A 16,978-nucleotide genomic window follows, 5' to 3' on the forward strand; every position below is an offset into this window, starting at 1 on the left:
CTGCAATGGGTTTTATTTATATACGAAATAAGAAATGTTCCCTTTCTGGGGGGCAATCGCCATGATCGCTCACTGGATCCAAACCCGCTCTTGTGTAACAGACTTTGAAGATATTTAGCTCGTATATGCTCCTGACGATGCTGATTAGGGATGGCCACATCTGGATAATTTTTTATACTGATATCGGATAGAAACTTAAGTGGATTAACAATATCCGGTTGACGGATAACAAAACGGATGACGGATAACGGATAATATCAGGATAACGGATGACGGATGATATCCGGCTGACGGATAATATCCGGATAACGAATGACGGATAATATTTAGATAACGAATACTATCGCATGAAGGATAACGGATAATATCCGGATAACGGATGATGGATATGATCCGGATAACGGATGATTCTTATTGTTTCGATCTCCGGCGAAGTAAGTTTGTGGGGGACAAAATCGTAAAACAAAAAAATTGTTTTATTAGGGTACTCCCTCTTCTTCCCACTTTTCATTCCACCAACTCCTCTATTATCATTGAATTGCTTTAAGCATTGGGCGCGTTGGCTCAGTGGTAAAGCGCTTCCTGTGGTGGACCAATTAAGTTTTGGGTGGATTAGATTATATCTGTATTTTCTCAGGGTACTCCCGCTTCTTCCCACTTTTCACTCCACTAATTCCTCTTTTACCATTGACTTGATTATATCATTGAGCGAAGTGGGTCAGTAGTAAGGCGCTTCCTCTGGTGGGCCAAGTAAGTTAGTGATGGACAAGATCGTATCCGTGGGTTTTCTGTAGTTACTCCCGCTTCTTCCTACTTTTCATTCCACCAATTCCTCTATTATCATTGACTTACATTAATCATTGGGCGCGGTGGCTCAGTGGTAGAGTGCTTCCTCTGGTGGGCAAATTAAGTTTGTAGTGAACAAGATCGTATCCATGGGATTTTCACGGTACTCCCGCTGCCTCCCATATTTCATTCCAACAATTCTTCTATTATCATTGACTTGCTGCAATCATTGGGCGCTGCGGCTCAGTGGTAAAGCGCTTCCTCTGGTGGACCAATTAAGTTTTGGGTGGATGAGATTATATCTGTGTTTTTTGAGGGTACTCCCGCTTCTTCCCACTTTTCACTCCACTAATTCCTCTTTTACCATTGACTTGATTATATCATTGGGCGAAGTGGGTCAGTAGTAAGGCGCTTCCTCTGGTGGGCCAAGTAAGTTAGTGATGGACAAGATCGTATCCGTGGGTTTTCTGTAGTTACTCCCGCTTCTTCCTACTTTTCATTCCACCAATTCCTCTATTATCATTGACTTACATTAATCATTGGGCGCGGTGGCTCAGTGGTAGAGTGGTTCCTCTGATGGGCAAATTAAGTTTGTAGTGAACAAGATCGTATCCATGGGATTTTCACGGTACTCCCGCTGCCTCCCATATTTCATTCCACAATTCTTCTATTATCATTGACTTGCTGCAATCATTGGGCGCTGCGACTCAGTGCTAGAGCGCTTCCTCTGGCGGGATAATTAAGTTTGTGGTGGACAAGATCGTTTTCGCGGGTTTACTCACTGTACTTCAGCTTCTTCCCACTAGTCATTCCAGCAACTCCTCTATTCTCATTGTCTTGCTTGAATTATTGGGCTCAGTGGCTCAGTGGTAGAGTACTTGCTCTAGTGGCCCAAGTAAGTTTGTGGTGGACAAGATCGTATCCGTGGGTTTTGTCAGGTACTCCTGCTTCCTCCCACATTTCAATCCACCAATTCTTCGATTATTATTAACTTGCTTCAATCATTCATCGCAGTGGCTCAGTGGTAGAGCGCTTCCTCTGGTGGGCCAAGTAAGTTTGTGGTGAACAAGATTGTATTCGTGGGTTTTCTCAGTGTACTTCAGCTTCTTCCCACTATTCATTCGAACAACTCCTCTATTCTCATTGACTTGTTTTAATCATTGGGCTGGCTGGCTGAGTGGTAGAGCACTTCCTCTGGTGGGCCAAGTAAGTTTGTGTTGGACAAGGTCGTATCCATGGTTTTTGTCAAGGTACTCCCGCTTCCTCCCACATTTCATTCCACCAATTCTTCTATAATCATTGACAAGCTTCAATCATTGGGCGTAGTGGCTCAGTGGTAGAGCGCTTCCTCTGGTGGGTCAAGTAAGTTTGTGGAGGACAAGATCGTATCCGTGGGTTTCCTCATGGTACTCCTGTTTCTTCTCACTTTTCATTCCAACAATTCCTCTATTATCATTGATTTGCTTCAATCATTGGGCACGGTGGCTCAGTGGTACAACGCTTCATCTGCTGCGTGGTGTCCTTACTGTTTCGATCCCCGGGCTAGTGAATTTGTAGTGGACATGATCGTATCCGTGGGTTTTGTCAGAGTACTCTTGCTTCCTCCAGCATTTCATTCTACCAATTCTTCTATTATCATTGACTTGGTTCAATCATTGGGCGCAGTGGGTCAGTGGTAGAACGCTTCCTCTGGTGGGCTAAGTAAGTTTGTGGTGTACAAGATCGTATCCGTGGGTTTTATCAGGGTTCTCCCGCTGCCTCCAAATTTCATTCCACCAATTCTTCTATTACCATTCACTTTCTTGAAACACTGGGCGCAGTGGCTAAGTGGTAGAGCGCTTCCTCTAGTGGACCAAGTAAGGTTGTAGTGGAGAAGATAGTATCCATGGTTTTTTCAGGGTACTCCTGCTTCCTCCCACATTTCATTCCACCTATTCCTCAATTATCATTGACTTGCTTCAATCATTGGGCACGGTAGCTCAGTGGTAGAACGCTTCATCTGGTGGGTGAAGTAAGTTTGTGGTAGAGAATATCGTATCCGTGGGTTTTCTCAGGGTAGCCACGCTTCTTGCCACGTTTCATTTAATGAATTCTTCTATTATCATTCGATTCCCGGGCTAGTGTATTTGTGGTGGACAAGATCGTATCCTTGGGTTTTGTCAGAGTACTCCCGCTTCCTCCAGGATTGCATTTCACCAATTCTTCTATTATCATTGACTTGGTTCAAACTTTGGGCGCAGTGGCTCAGTGGTAGAGCGCTTCCTCTGGACCAAGTAAGTTGGAAGTGGACAAGATTGTACCCGTGTGTTTTGTCAGGGTGCTCCCGGTTCCTCCCACGTTTCATTCCACCAATACCTCTATTATCATTGACTCACTTTAATCATTGGGCGCAATGGTTAAGTTGTAGAGCACTCCCTCTGGTGGGTAAAGTAAGTGTGTGGTGGAGAATATTGTATCCGTGGGTTTTCTCAGGGTAGTCCCGCTTCCTGCCACGTTTCATTTAATGAATTCTTGTATTATCATTCACTTGCTGTAATCATTGGGCGCGGTGGCTCTGTGGTAGATCGCTTCGTTTTCTGTGTGGGGTCTTTATTGTTTCGATCCGCAGCCGAGTAAGTTGTGTGGTGGACAAGGTCGTATCTGTGGATTTTCTCAGGTTATCTCGCTTCCTCCCACATTTCATTCAACCAGTTCTTCTATCATCATTGATTTGCTTTAATCATTGGAGAGGTCTTGATCCCTTGAGCATTGCGGTGATGTCATAAATCAGATTCGGTCCCAAGCATTTGGGTTGTGATGTAAACCTTTTCTGTGGTTCAATCTCAGTATTTTATTACGCGAGTTAAAACCTGGGATGCGCACACTACGAGTCGAGACAGGATATTCCTGACAAAATTCGAGCCGAGACACGGCCCTTCCAATAGTAAAATATACATTTTTCGAGTCGAGACACCACTTTTACAGCATATTTTCGAGACGAGACAGTCTCAAATCTTGTCTCGTGCGCATCCCTAGTTAAAACCATCCATACAGCTATAAATGTTGTTCTATCTTGCGCAACCAGGTATTGATATTGAGCCAATTTGGAACCTCATTTCTGGCGCTTTGAGACCAGAAACCCATTTCGGACATTACGCTGTCCTCAAACGACTAGGATCTTTCCAATGTTACCATACGCGTCCAACAACCCCATGTTTAAAAGGGGAATAGAAAGGACCCCCGTCTAAAACTTCCGGACCCAGTTTCTAGAGGTTCAATGCTAGGGACCGATTTCTGACATCACAATTGTGCTCAGCGGATCAAAAGCTCTCAAATGCCGCCAACGCTGTCCAACAACTTCATGTTTAATAGGTGAATATAAGGGACCTGAACCCATAACGTCAGGACCCCATTCCTTGAGCTTCGTTGCCTGGGCCAGATTTCTGACATTACTACTGCACTCAGGGGCAGTGGTTAGGGATGCGCACGAGCGAGTTCGAGGTAGTTTTCCTTGAAACTCAACTCGACTCGAAAAATTTCTTCCAACTCGATTCGAAACTCGACTCGAATTTGGATCGGTCGAGCCAAAACGAGCCAAATCGAGGCAAATCTTGTGTGTAGTTTCAAGTTCCCTTTTCACTTATTGTACATAGACAATATAATTATTATCAATGTTGCTACTTCCACTACAACTTCTTGTTATTATTATTATTATTATTATTATTATTATTATTATTATCATTATTATTATTAAATTCTGTAATAAAAGTTGAAAGATAGGCGGTTTGCGTCTGAATACTAAAAACTAGTTAACTGCCGATTTCGGTAGTCGTGAAATCTAGGACACAAGGACATCGTTCACGAGGTTCTGGGTTTGATTTCCGGAGGAGCAAGTATTCGTGCTTGGGCCAAAATTTGTTAAAAGTTATAGCGTGCCAGGCAAACATGTTTAAAACTGCTCTGCCTGGGTCTAGGGTTGTCAACGACTTGTCTCACAGCTTATTCAATATCAAGCCGAACCAAGAAGTAGGGATGCGCACGAGTCGAGACACAATTTGTAAAATTCGAGTCGAATCGAGACTGCTCGTAAAAGTCTTGATTCGATTCGAATGTCTCAAAACTCTTCACATATTTTTAAAAATAATTTTGAAGAAACTAATTACTCAGACACAGTTGATATATATATATATATATATATATATATATATATATGTGTGTGTGTGTGTGTGTGTGTGCGTGTGTGTGTGTGTACAGGTGCGGATCCAAGAGGAGCTATAGCCCTCTTGACACTGAGGTGTACACTGGATAAAATGGGCTTCAATCCTGCTTTACACTGGATAAAGCGGCAAACTGTGATTTAGTCGCTCCCTTGATCATATCCTGGATCCGCGGCTTTAAAGGTCCATAGCTCTAAAACTATGGGACCTATCGTAGTCGGGTTAAGACTTCACTTAGAGACTAATATGTGCGCTATCCAAAAAAACAATGTTTCAGAATCTAAAGTCACTCACACGACAATTTTTAGAGAGGAACTTTGGCTATGTGCATATAATTTGAAGTACTCACCAAATACCTGTATAAAAATTGTAGAAGTATGGCAGAATTCAAACATGGATATTTGGATAGCGCACGCACTAGTTCCTAAATAAAGTCTTGATCCTACTACGGTAGGTCGCCTAGTTTTGGAGCTATGGACCTTTAAAGTTCATTTCTTCATGTTTTTGGCAGCCTATAACTCCGAAATTAAGCATTTGTGCACCCAGGTTGGTCTATATCTTTTGTCTTATCTTGGTGTCAGGAACAGTATTTCTTCCATATATGTTTTTGGGGCACTGCCCCCCGGAGCTCCGAGAGTGCCCTCCGGAGGAGACCAAAATAATACGTCTATAATACAATAATAAATAGAATAGTACCAGCAATGCCCCCCGGAACATTTTTTTATGAAAGAACAACTGGTCAGGAATCACCTTGCATTTTTTAAATGGAGTATCGCATCGCAGTTTACAGTGCTAATGGGAATGCAGTGCAGTGCAAACATGGAAATGCAATGCAAATTGAAAATCTATTGCAAATTACGATACATCTTTGTGTCTTAAATTACCACGTATGCTAAAATATGGAGCAAGTTAAAAATATATTACTATTATTTCAAGAACCTTCTCCCGACTTGAAGGGTCGGTTATTGCAAGAAAAAATGCCTCGACTTTGGATTACAATCCACTCTTATCTTTCCTTCCTTTTGTCAGTTTATTGTTAGTGGGTCATTCTCCAGATCTTCTCAGGTTTCGGGTCATTATCCTTGCTTCTGAGCGTGTAGTAATAAAATAAACTTCCTTGAAGAAAAGGCACATTGGCAGCAGATTGGACCTAGCCGATATATGGTATATATAGCATGATTGGGGCTTGGTTAGTAAAACGCAGAAGTGCGTACAGTAGATCAGTAAAACAGTAACGGTATTCTTAAATGCAGAAAATACAGTATAGGAAAATACACTCATCTTTGTCTCTTTTTTCTTTCTGCTTTTCATTTGAAGTACTGATATACCGGATACCCATTTACGTTCCTTGCTAAATCCTTGCTAAAAAACATCCTTCCTTGCTAAAAAACATCCTTCCTTGCTAAAAAACATCCTGAACAAAGGGACTCTCTCTTTCTGTGTGTGTTTGAACCAATGCGTTGTTTTTCCTAAACCTAATAGTTGAATTTGCCGCTGTGGTAAAACTATTCCGCTCAACTTGACAAATAATATAATAAAATATAATACTTATCCAACAATGTGCGTGGATTGCAAGGAAAAGCAGTGGACCCTAAAGTACCCCTGTAATAGGGGCGGATCCAGAACGGATTTCTGGGGGGGGTGCGTGGATTCTAATACTGCTACTTAGCTAGTTTTAAGAGATCCAATGGAATGGTTTTATTTATATATAAAATAAGAAAGTTTCCTCTTCCGTAGGAAGGGGCCATTGCCCCGATCGCTCCCTGGATCCGTGTCTGCCCTATAGCCTCTCCCGAAATTAAAAGCATTGATCTATTATTTCCAATTCGAAGTCATATTCGCTTCCATGTTAATGGTGACGGAGTTCTTGTTCTTTGTATCTCTGTACTCCAGAAAATAATAATAATAATAATAATAATAATAATAATAATAATAATAAAGCATCTTAATAATAAAGATATTTTTCACTCTTCTTTAAAATTTCTGTGGGCTTCTCTGAATCTGGATATGTTGTTTTATATTGTATAATGCAAAAAGGTTTCAAACAGCAATCTGGCAAAAAGTATTTGTGTAAAAGCGCACAAACAGCTTATCAGTTGTCCTACAAAGAACTAAACAACTGACCTTGTTTCTGTTTGCCTTTAAACACAATGTTACGATTTACAAGGCACAGACAAAGGAGAGAGCAACTTGATATTTCACCTAAGGGCGGCTTCGTTGCTAAACTGAAGACTAGCACTCTGTCAATATATTGCAGAGCTATCAATAAGTCACACTCACAGGTTCTTTCCAAACGTTTTGGTATAACAGGTTAATCAAACTACGTTGTTGTAGGTAAAGGATGAGACTCTGAAAGACCGATAAGTGTTGGAGCTCAGAGCTGCAGCTAGAAATTTAGTTGCCGGGGGCGAAGTAGAATTCGGCGTCCCCCGACACTCACCTTACCAAGCTTTGACTTTTCCTTTCTGTGCTTTTATTTTTAACACATAAGAGGAACAGCTTTTTGTTGTTATGCTACGCTGTTTTTTTTTACCAAGCCGCTTAGACAGACCTCGCAACAGCGAAAAGCGATCGTTATGTATTCTTTAACAAATAAGAGCCGCTATCAAGAGGCTTATTTTAGACCTGCTGCTAAACTTGCGTAGCTACCTTTTATACAAATTCATTTGGAGAATAATTATGAAAAATGAATGGAGCCCGATTCTCCTACGTCAGAGCGACCATGTTACACATGGAATTGGTGGACGCGAGTGGTAGCGTTGGAAAGGTCCGGTTCCCCTGAGTGCAGTAGTAATGTCAGAAGTCTGTCCTAGGCCACGAAGCTCAAGGAATGGGGTCCTGACGTTATGGCTTCGGGTCCCTTCTACTCACCTATTAAACATGAAGTTGTTGGACGGCGTTGGCGGCATTTTCAAGGTTCTGATCCCTTGAACACAATTGTGATGTCAGCAATCGATCCCTAGCCTTGAACCTCAAGAAACTGGGCCCGGAAGTTTTAGACGCGAGTCCTTTCTATTCCCCTTTTAAACATGGGGTTGTTGGACGCGTATGGTAACATTGGAAACACCCTAGTCGTTTGAGGACAGCGTAATGTCCGAAATCGGTTCCTGGTCTCAAAGCGCCAGAGGTGAGGTTCCAAATTGGCTCAATATTAATACCTGGTTGCGCAAGATAGAACAACATTTATAGCTGTATGTATGGCTTTAACTCGCGTAATTAAATACTGAGATTGAACCACAGCATAGGTCTAAATCAGAACCCAAATGCTTGGGACTGAATCTGATTTCTGAAATCACCGCAATGCTCAAGGGACCAAGTCCTCTCCAATGATTAAAGCAAGTCAATGATGATAGAAAAATTGGTGGAATGAAATGTGGGAGGAAGCGGGAGTACCATGAGAAAACCACGTATACGACCTTGTCCACCACAAACTTACTAGGCCGGGAATCGAAACAATAAGGACCTCATGCACCAGAGGAAGGGCTCTACCACTAAGCTACCGCGCCAATGATTAAAGGGTCAATGATAATACAGAACTAGGTGGAAAGAAAAGTGGGAAGAAGCGGGAGTACCCTGAAAAAACCCACGAATACGATATTGTACACAACAAACTTACTTGACCGGGGATCGAAAAAATAAGGAACCCACGCTCCAGAGGAAGCTCTCTACCACTGAGCTACCGCTCCCAATGATTAAAGCAAGTAAATGATAATAGAGGAATTGGTGAAATGAAAAGTGGGAAGTAACGGGAGTACCCTTAGAAAACCCACGGATACGATCTTGCCCGTCACAAACTTACTTGGACCACCAGAGGAAACGCTCTACCACTGAGCAACCCCCCGTAATGGTTAAAGTAAGTCAACGATAGTAGAGGAATTAATGGAATGAAATGTGGGATGAAGCGGGAGTACGTGAAATAAACCACGGATACGAACTTGTCCACCACAAACTTACTTGGCCCACCAGAGGAAGCACTCTACCACTGAGCCAGCGTGCCCAATGATTAAAGCAAATCAATGATAAAGCAGGAATTATTGGAATAAAAAGTGGAAAGAAGGGGGTGTACCATGAGAAAATCTACGGATACGATCTTGTCCACCACAAACTTCGTTGTCCCACCAGAGGAATCGCTCTACCACTGAGCCACTATGCCCAATCATTAAAGTAGCTCAATGATCAAAGAAGAATTCATGGAATGATAAGTGGGAAGAAGCGGGAGTAACCTTAGAAAATCCACGGATATGATCTTGACCACCACAAACGTACTTGGCTCACCAGAATAAGCGCTCCACCACTGAGGCACTGCGCCCAATGATTAATGAAAGTCAATGATAAAAGAGGAATTGGTGAAACGAAATGTGGAAGGATGCAGGAGTACCCTGACAAAAAACACGTATACGATCTTGTCCACCACAAACTTACTTTGCCTACCAGAAGAAGCGCTCTACACTGAGGCAGTGCGACCAATGACTAAAGTAAGTCAGTGATAATAGACGAAATGGTGGAATGATATGTGGGAGGAAGCGGGAATACCCTGACAAAACCCACTATAACGATCCTGTCCAACACAAACTTACTAGGCCGGGAAGTAAGGACCCCACGCAGCAGGTGAAGCGTTCTATTACTGAGCCACCGTGCCCAATGATTGAAGCAAGTCTACGATAATGGAGGATTTTGTGGAATGAAAAGTGGGAAGAAGCAGGAGTACCCTGAGAGAACTCACGGATACGATCTTGTCCACCACAATCTTACTTGGCCCACCAGATGAAGCGCTCTACCACTGAACCACTGCGCCCAATGATTCAAGGAAGTCAGTGATAATAGAAGAATCGGTTGAATGAAATGTGGGAGGAAGCGCGAGTACCCTGAAAAAAACACGGATACGATCTTGTTCACCAAAAACTTACTTGGCCCAGCAGTAGAAGCGCTCAACCACTGAGCCACCGCGCCAAATGATTAAACCAATTCAATGATAATAGAGGAGTTGCTGGAATGAAAAGTGGGAAGAAGCAGGAGTACCCTGAGAAAACCCACGGATATGGTCTTGTCCACCACAAACGTAGTTGGCCCACCAGAGGAAGCGCTCTACCATTGAGACACCGCTCCCAATAATTAAGGTGTCATTGATAATAGAAGAATTGGTGGAATGAAGTGTGGGAGGAAGAGGGAGTACGCTGAGAAAACCCACGGATACGATCTTGTCCTCAGCAAACGTAGCTGGCCCACCTGAGGAAACGCTCTACTATTGAGCCACTGCGCCCAATGATTGAAGCAAGTCAATGATAATAGAAGAATTGGTGTAATGAAATGTGGGAGGAAGCGGAAGTACCCTCATAGAACACACGGATACGATCTTGTCCACCACAAACTTACTTGCCTCACCACAGGAAACGCTTTACCATTGAGCCACTGCGCCACATGATTGAAGAGAGTCAATCATAGTAGAAGAATTGGTGCAATGAAATGTGGGAGGAAGAGGAAGTACCCTGACAATACCCAGGGATACAATCTAGTCCACCACAAATTTATCACGCAGGGGATCGAAACAGTAAGGATCTCACGCACCAGAGGAAGCGTTCTACCATTGAGCCACCATGCCCAATGATTGAATCAAGTCAATGATAATAGATGAATTTGTAGAATGAAAAGTTGGAAGAAGCGGGAGTATCCTGAGAAAACCCACGGATACAATCTTGTCAACCGCAAATGTAGCTGAACCACCAGAGGAAACCCTCTACCACTGAGCCACTGCACCCACTGATTGAAGCAAGTCAATGATAATAGAAGAATTGGTGGAGTGAAATGTGGGAGGAAGCGGAAGTTCCCTGACAAAACCCACGGATACGATCTTGTCCACCACAAACTTACTTCACCCACCAGAGGAAGCGCTCTACCACTGAGCCACAGAGCGCAATGATTGAAGCAAGTCAACGATAATAGAAGAATTGGTGGAAAGAAATGTGGGAGGAAGCGGGAATACCCTGACAAAACCCACGGATACAATCTTGTCCACCACAAACTTATCAGGATGGGGATAGAAACATTAAGGACCCACGCACCAGAGGAAGCGCTCTATCACTGAGCCAATGCGTCCAATGATTAAAGCAAGTCAATGAGAATAGAAGAATTAGTTTAATGGAAAGTGGGAGGAAGCGAGAGTACCGAGAGAAAACACACGGGTGCGATATTGTCCACAACAAACTTACTTGGCCCCGCAGAGGAAGCGGTCTACCACTGAACCACTGCGTCCAATGATTAAAGCAAGTCAATGAGAATAGAAGAATTGGTGGAATGAAAAGTGGGAGGAAGCGGGAGTACCCTGAGAAAACCCACGGATACGAACTTGTCCAGCACACACTTACTTGGTACACCAGAGGAAGTGTTCTACCAGTGACCCACTGCTCCCAACGATTAAGGCTAGTCAATCATAATAGAGGAATTTGTGGAATGAAAAGTGAGAAAAAGCGGAAGTACCTTGAGAAAACCCACGGATACGATCCTGCCCACCACACAACTTACTTGGCTGGGGAACGAAACAATAAGGTCCCCAAGAACGAGAGAAAGCGCCCTTCCACTCAACCACAGCGCCCAGTCATTACAGCAAGTCAATGATAATAGAAGAATTGGTAGAAAGAAAAGTGGCAAGAAGCGGGAGTACCCTGAAAAAACCTACGGATACGATCTTGTCCACCGCAAACTTACTTGGCCGGGGATCCAAACAATTAAGGCCACACGCACCAGAGTAAGCGATTTATCATTGAGCACCCGCGGCCCGCAACAAGAATAAGAAAATTGGAAGTTACTAGGAAACATTTTAGGAAGCAATATCTTTCAGTGGTAAAGAATACTGCCCGATGATCGTCTTCTAATAACTCCATGAGCAGAAAGGACTGATATGTCCCTCTCCTATATTGTCTTTTTCAAACCACATATGTTATCCGGATATTATCCTTTATTCGTCATCCGGATGTAATTAATTATCCGAATGCTCAATTATCCAGATATTATCCGTTATCTTAATATTATAAGTTATCTGCATAAATCCAGTATCCGAATATTATCCGACATCCGGATATTAACCGTTATCCGTCATCCGGATATCATCCGTTATACGGATCTTATCCGTCATCCATTATCCGGATATCCGTTATCCGTCACACGGATATCATCCGTTATGCGTCACCCGGATGTTATCCGTTATCGGCAATGCGGATAGTATCCGTTATCCGGATATTATCCTTCATTCGTTATCCGGATATTATCCGTCAGCCGGATATTATCCGTCATCCGTTATCCTGATATTATCCGTTATCCGTCATCCGTTTTGTTATCCGTCAACCGGATATTTCAAATCCACTTAAGTTTCTATCCGATATCAGTATAAAAAATTATCCAGATGTGGCCATCCCTAATCAGCATCGTCAGGAGCATATACGAGCTAAATATCTTCAAAGTCTGCTACACAAGAGCGGGTTTGGATCCAGTGAGCGATCATGGCGATTGCCCCCCAGAAAGGGAACATTTCTTATTTCGTATATAAATAAAACCCATTGCAGAGTTTTGAGCTCTTAAAAGTAGCTTTAAGTAGGAGTATTACCAACCACCAAGCCCCCAGAAGTCCATCGTAGATCCGCCTCTGGGCAAGAGAATGGGAAACACTTATTATTCACATTCAGTTTGCGCATCTCAAAAAATAAACAATATTTTCATTCACTTCTGCATTCTACTGAACTGTAACGACTTTTATGTTTAAAAATAATTATTCATTTTTCAATAATTGTAAATGTTTATAAGTTCAGTAATTCACCATGAATAGAGTCAACTAGAAGTGTTTTTGTAACGAAGAAATAACAACACGAACTGTGAAATATCTTCTCACAAACTGTCGAGAGTTGAGAGTCGACAAATTTTACTCTTTCGTTTACCAATTACCTCGAAACCGCGGTATCCAGAATTAGCCCAGGACAGGGGACTTATATTAAGAAAATGAAAATCTCAGGAAAATGCAGAAGTCTTTTAGTTTGAGAGAAAAAAGGAATGAAATCCCTAATTTCTAGTTCTGTTAGTCTTGTAGCTCTTAGTCCGTACCAAAGTACTGATAGAAATATGGCCAATGAATTATGACTATTTTGTAGAACATTCCACTTTAATATCACAGGAAATTCATCTTCCGGCTTGCTTGATTGTGAAAAGTTATAGAGTGTTTTGGTATACTATGTAAAGTATGTGTACTGTCGCTGATTTGTGATAACAATCAGAAACAGAAGTAAAAGGTAAATTACAGGAATAGTTTTCTGTTAATTTTTGTATTCAAGGGGAGACAGAAAACTTACTTTTATTTTAAAATTTCTATTCGGGTTCACACCCTTTCCCCTCAACATTGAATACGGAAATGGAGAACTTATTTAGAATTTGATTGTTGATTCCACTATATTTCAAGCATCACTTCTCGGACCTGGCCTGTGATATGTCGATAAATGGCTATCGTCGATATCTATATTATCATATATCACATTTGATATCGCGAATATATGGACATGAATATATCATTCTAAATTTTCGATATCGATATTCGGGGGTGGCGAGGTATAAGGGCCCCTAAAACTTGCGATGGATGAAGAAATTAAACTTACTTTTTACAATATTGTTTTCTAATCATAATATCTTTATTACCAAAAATTCCAATGTAAATACATCCACTTGCAAATTTGCAATATTATATGGTATAATTTCTTAGGCGCCAGAACTTTTCTGTTCCCTGAAAAAGGAAACAAAAAATCACGTGCAAAAGCAAGTGCTTCGAACTTTGAACTAGAGTTTACCATAGGAAAGTTTTTTATTTCTCTCTCTTGGAGATTTCCACCTCTTTTGGCCTTTGGAACCGCTCATTGACAAAACGTTCACACATGATCGCTATATGCATTCGTGCTCTTAGGCAGAGTCAGAGATTTTAAAAAGGAAACGACTCTTTAATAATAATAATAATAATAATAATAATAATAATAATAATTATTATTATTATTATTATTATTGTTATTATTATTATTATTATAAAAATGGGGTTTACAACTAGGGCCCCATTTCTTGCATGGGAGGGCCGCTACGCCACTGGTGTCCCCCTATTCTGTGTTTGTCTCTTTTTCGTTTCGTTTAGCTACTTGTTTTTGTGTTGTTAGGCTTTTATATGAAACCTTTTTATTATCTAACTTTTTCTTTCTATGAGTTTCTTTTTTGGGTGGGGTGGGGGAAAGAGAGAAATGGTTTCTTCTTATATCTGTTGCTTACCATTCATCTTGTTTGAACTGCTTAAGTAAGTCATTTTGTAACTTTTGATGTCATCCAACTCCGTCACAATAATAAAATTGTCATTCTTAACAGTTTGTTTTATTCTCTTATTTGGAGTTTGCCACACTGATATATTTGTGAAAAAAATGAGGTTTAGTCCAACACCTTTCTAATTTGCAACCAACCCAACCGCCGAGCTTTTTGGGTTGCCTACTATTGCAGGAAAAGTAGAATTGCAGGTGGTAATGCACTTTTGGAATCGTCTATACAATGGGGAAGTCTCAGGAGTTCGATAGGATCGTTACAATATCGAACCCCGTGAAATGCACTGCAAACCTTTCCACAAGCACCCCGTAATGTTCAACAGATATTGTGTATTAATGCTCATTTCAATGTAAACCTATATAATCATACGCACTTCAATACCCAATGAAGGTGCAGACTATTCATGAGCTGCAGTATTAAACTCTCTCACCCACTATATTCTCCAAACATTTCTCTCAGCGATTACAACATTTTTTGGTATCTCAATCACTTTTTAGGAGGATAGCTTCAGTGTTGGGCAAAATCAATTGAAATCAATTGCAATTGATCAATCAATTGAAAGTAATTGCTCTGAAAATCAATTGCAATTGATTTCAATTTGTAATTGACAATTAATTTCAATTGCAATTGAATTCAATCATAAAATTTGCAATTAAATTTTCGTCAATTGTTAATTGTTAATTGGTCACCAGGCAATTGAAACTTTTAATTGTTAATTGTCAATTGCAAAGGGTGCAATTGAAACATTCAATTATTAATTGCAATTGGCAATTGAAACTTGTAATTGTTAATTGTAATTGTTAATTGCAATTGAAATCAGCAATTAAAACTGAAGATAAGAAGATGTGTGTATATTGTATTGTCCACTTGTTACTGTTTTACATATTTCAAATAAGGTACTTATAAGAAATGCTGGATACCTACCATCCGTTCCCCCCCTGGGAAGAAAGCCGTGAAACTAAGTATTTTTTAAATATATTATGTTTATGGTTCTATCCCCCTCAAAAGAACTCTATATGCCCGTCATGCATACAATAGGAATGAGCACGAGCGAGTTAGAGCGAGTTTTCTTTAAAACTCGACTCGACTCGAAGCAGACATTTTTGAGTTCGACTCGAGACCTCGGCTCGAAAAAATTCCCCCAACTCGACTCGAAATCGGATCGAGTTTCCAGTCGAGTCGAGCCAATTCGAGCTAAATCCTTTGTGTAGTTCCAACTACTACTATCTTCAACTATCCTACATAGACAATATAATTATCAATGATACTACTACTACTACTATAACTAATTATTATTATAACACCGTGTACCTGTATAAACATGGAATATAGGCGGTTTGTATCTGAATACAAAAAATCAGTTGACTGTCGATCTCGGTCGTCAAGAAATCTTCAGGAGGCAAGGACATCGGTCACGAGGTTCTTGGTTTGAGTTCAGGAGGAGCAAGTATTCGGGCTCGAGCCAAAAATTGTTAGAAGTAGAGACCGGATGTTTAGGCACTAAAAACCTGGAAAATAGGCAGGCAAATAGGCACTAAAAATTTTAAAAATAGGCAGTAAAATAGGCACTAAAATGTAACTCGAAATATTAAAGATAAATACTCAATACCATTAAAAAATAGATTCAAATCATAGATAATGTTCAAAGAATATAGAAACATACTTGTTTGTTAATATCTTCTTTTATTGTATATATAGAAACGAAGCTTGTTATGCATTTCATAAAATACATACTGGGTGAACCTGAAAGATGTGCACATACTTTGGGAGCTGACATGACATCAAAAGAAGACAAAAAGTGCTGTTGCATGTTGTCGAATTCTGCACCGTGTACGAGTAACAGGGGGGCCAACTTGGAATCCAAAATCGAATCCTGACAATTTTAATGAGACATAAAGGTGTTCACATACTTCGGGAGGTGATTCATGACATCCAAGAGGACTTTTTGTCTTCTTTTCATGTCACGAATCACCTCTCAAAGTATGTGTACATCTTTCGGTTCCGTTCCAATTGTCAGGATTCAATTTTCAACACCAAATTGGCACTCTGTCAGTCGTACAAGGCACGAAATTCGACAAAATACAAGAAAACATTTTGTCTTCTTTTGATATTACTAATCACCTCCCGAAGCATGTGAACTTCTTTGAAGTTCACCATGTATATATATATATATATATATATATATATATATATATATATATATATATATATATATATATATATATATATATATATATATATATATATATATCGTAACGTACCACGCGCTTGTGTTTACAAGCACTTAATATGTGTGTATTATTTATATAAATTATAAATTTTCCCAATGAAGGCTTATTTTGAAGAAAATGCATAGAATAGGCAATATTAGGCACTAAAACAATTATTTAGGCACTAAAGGTCAAAATAGGCAAAATAGGCAAAATAAAATTGACTTAAATCGAAAGTATAAGCCCCCATATAAACTTTAAAACGTTATTTTTGATCATATCTTTAATAATAAAGAATAGGCATTTTGCCTAACATCCGGTCTCTAGTTAGAAGTTATGGGACTCCAGCCAAACATGTTTAAAACTGCTCGACCCGGATTTAGGGTTGTCAACGACTCAAGCGGCTCGCTCACAGCTCATTCACTTATCGAGCCGAACCGAGAAGTGAGCCGAGCC

This window comes from Thermobia domestica, chromosome 4, assembly GCF_964235325.1.
Source record: "Thermobia domestica chromosome 4, izTheDome1.hap1.1, whole genome shotgun sequence".
NCBI lineage: Eukaryota > Metazoa > Arthropoda > Insecta > Zygentoma > Lepismatidae > Thermobia > Thermobia domestica.